Raw genomic sequence first — 3,925 nt, 5'->3', positions numbered from 1 at the left:
AAGAATGCAATGAAGAAAGAAGCGGAGAGAGAGAATAGCTGCTTGGTAGTAGATTTGAATGTGTATGTAATATTTTGCCATGCTTATTTTGAAAATGAATATTCACCATGCTAACTTTATGGTAGATGAGACTATTTCATGATATTAAAAAGAATATTGGTTATATTGACAAAATATCATCTGAAGTGTTGATGGTTTTTTTTTTGCCAGAAACTGAGCCCACAGCAGCAATACATGACTGATGTGATCAAAGCCACTTTTCACTTTGCATTCACTTGCATGACAGCTTAAACTTTTGTACCACTGACCATTCTTCCCAACCACCTCCCAGAGAACAATTTTCTGTTTTTAGCATACGTATAAACTGTAATGTTGCAGCTTTCTATATTTCTGGCTTGAGGATTTAAAAATTAATACTATAGTTCAGCTCTGACTGAACTCAGCTGGTTATATCCTTGATCTCTATCCATAATGGGGAGTTTTTACCAAGCCTGGAAACATATTCCAATTCTTATAACAATGAGTTTAATTAGAGTGTAGAATAATAGTGTGATGTTCTTGGTCCCAGTGTAATTTTTTTTGTGTTGTCCAAATTGATCTACGGTCAGTTTTTGTATTGATGATTGTTTGTGAATTGCAGGATTAGATGAGACAACGCTGGCACTCTGTGTACGTTTGTGCGAGAGTGGAGCAAACCCGGAAGCCTTGGCCAAGGTGATTATGGAACTGCAGAGGGTCAAGAAAGAAGAAACGGGACACACCAACGGCCATAGAAGTCAATAGCCGTTGGACTCAAACATTATTTTGTTGCAAAGGGTCATGTTTTTGTACCTGAGGAAATTGAGTGATTGCTTTGAAAAGATTTTTTTATTGTTTGTATTCTTAATTTGTGGTTCTGTACCACTTTTTCATCAGGTAGATTTTTAGATATTTTAATGTGCTGAGTTACCAGGTATTTTTTTTTTATTTATTTTTTTTTTTACATTTGATTTGATTCTCAGTTAGCTGCTTTGAGCTTGAATACAGTTTGATTTAATTTATAAATAGAATGAGGTTATGATGGAAAATGATAGATTTTATCATGAATCTCACATTTTCATATTGTGATTTTTTTATTTGCAATTTTGCTCTTTGAGATAATGTAGCTACTTAAGAGCTTTCAGCTTTTCTCCATGATTTCAGTTTCGCTTGTTTTGCATATGCAGGCTTACACCTATTGCGCTGTATTAAATATTCCATTTTCTTATATAGCATTGTTATTTTGTTACAGGAAATTTTTTCTTTCAAGGTATACTATAGAAAATTGGGTAATTGATGAGGCATGTCTGTAGTCTGGGGAAAATTAATAAATTGGCCACAAATTTTATAATTCACCCTTTAATATATCAAATATTTTTGTGCCTTGAGCCGCAAGAAATTTTTAGTGTTATTTATATTCCAAAAATAACATAATTGTAGATTTTCACTCATGTACAGATTTATGTCATAGTATCCTTTCATGTCTGTAACACACACACACACACACACACACACACACTGTTCTTAATCCCCACGATAAAATGATCATAGGCAAGAATTTTAGCAAATTTTGTTACCGTTTTTGGAAATACTGTTCAACACTTTAGGGGCATGTAATGCCTCTGAAGTACAAAGAATTGTTTTATTCAACTTGGAACATTATCTGGTTTGGAGTGAGCCATAGGTTTATATTAAAACCAGAATAAAGTTGCTTGAAAAGGCTTTTGCATCATTGTTTGGAGTAAAAATAAATAACAATAGTACTAAACTAAAATTGGTTGCTAGAAGAACTTAGAAATCTTTTGGTAGTAGCACAGACTAAAGTTGTTTTTGCTTCCATTGTATAAACATTGTCACTTATGTAAATGTTAACTATTTTAAGCGGTAATATATGTAATACTAAAGAACTGTATTTGAGAGTTTCAGTCTCCTAGATTTTCCTTTTTATGATATATAATTGAATGAGATTGAGTTATGCTAAAAGATGGTTCTGTGACCTCCAAAGAATAAGTGTTAAGCAATATAGGGGAAATTTGAGCAAGACTAGCAAGAGTAATTTGTTGCCAATTAGGTGCAAAGAGAACAGAAGATGGATGAACAGTTAAAAGACAGGAAGCAGTGAAATTGGTGGTCAGAGAAACTGCAGAGAACATTGCAGTTGCCAATATCTGCTCCTTATGTATATTCTAAGCTGTATCCCCCAGTGGCATTGTCATTTGTTGACAAGAAAATTAAAGTGGGACTATAAAATATGTACCAATCTGTAGTGTGTGGTTGGGTGTATATTTACCAATCTGTTGTATTGTGTAGTTCAACATATTTAAGGTTTATGCAGCATGCCTTCGGCCCCTAGCTGCAACCTCTTTTGTCCCTTTTACTGTACCTCCTATCATATGCTCTTTCTTCCATCTTACGTTCCACCCTCTCAAAAATTGATTCATTGTGCAACTGCAAGGTCTTCCTCCTGTTACACCTTTCAAACACTTTTAGTGTTAATTTCCGTTTCAGCACTGAATGACCTCATAGGTAACAATCCTAGTGCTTGCTAAATTTTATATTCAAGTCATTGTATTTTCATTTGGAGACGGTGGAAAGCAACTGAAATATTATTGGTGACTTGACTTTGGCAAGTAAATACCAAAAGCATGCGTTACTGTTCACTGGATGTGTCAAAGACTAGAACCAGAGATTCTGGTAGCCAGGACTTGAAACAAAGTCATCCTAGATAATTGCTGCTGCCTATGCTATGGTTCAGTTCATTTCCATCCTAAAAGTAACAAGTTACAAAGCTCACAGAAGTGTCTGCATAAGATGTGGTTTTTGCATCTCAAAATTGTTTGGGGATCTTACAAGATAACTATTCCAGCAATTTTTCTCTTGATGTCAAGTGATTTAAGAATCCTAATTTTTCTAAAACAGAACTACAAAGCTGGTATATTAAAGAAGGTAAATGAAATCAAGAGCTTTTCATACAAAATTTTTTTTTTAAAGGTCTTGGTTGAGGAGACCATTAACAAGTCAAAATAAAACCCTTCAACACTTAAAACATTCAAAAGGAAGTCAATGAAGAGTTGGAACTAAATACTCAAAAACTATCAGAACAAGAAAACGAAGCTCCAAAGTACTTAACATGTTGGCTAAGAGAAAACAAATAAAGCCTATACTCCGCAAAGATAAAAGTGAAACAACCAGAATTATTGCTAATAAGACCCAAGAAACTATGCTAAGTAAACTCAAATTTAGCAAATTAAGTAGCAGAAATCAGGATTTCTTAAGTGGGCTAACTGGGAGGGGACCACCCCAACATATAGTCTTGCAGTCATCAAGTGGTGTAACATTTCGGTGGCTCCATACCACTTTTAAATGCTGACTCTAAATTGTTGCTTGACTGCAACCCCAGGAAGATGTGGGATGCCTATGTAAAGGTCTGAGCCAACTTTGAGTAGATGGGACTTCACCCTGAAATTAGACTGCTTACTACTGCAGCTCTCACGGAGGTTTTAAAAGCAAGGTTTGAACCATAAAGGTTGAAGGGGATTCGACTGGCCTGAATGGCAATGTGCAATTTAATTGGATCCTACGAGAAAGTGGAAGTTCACAGAATAAAAAATGAATGAAATTCAGCTGAAAATCTTTCATGTTGCGGCATGCCTGATGCATCAGTTCTCATTCGTCAAAAGTTATGACATTGGAAAATTTCTTTGAAAATAATCCATAGTCTAGGAAAAGTGTGGTTGAATCCCGATCAATTCTCCTGACCAGAACTAATCAATTTGTCTAATGAAATGAGGAGGCAGAGAAATTTCTGTTTTTTAACTGATTTGCAGTCAGTCTGCACCCTATTACTAGGCAATACAAGACCACAAAGTAAGCACCCCTGCCCCATGTCTGTATAAAAATGCATTCA

The sequence above is a fragment of the Macrobrachium nipponense genome, chromosome 37 (genome assembly GCF_015104395.2).
Source record: "Macrobrachium nipponense isolate FS-2020 chromosome 37, ASM1510439v2, whole genome shotgun sequence".
NCBI classification, from domain to species: Eukaryota; Metazoa; Arthropoda; class Malacostraca; order Decapoda; family Palaemonidae; genus Macrobrachium; species Macrobrachium nipponense.
Note: the sequence above shows the minus strand (reverse complement) of the source record.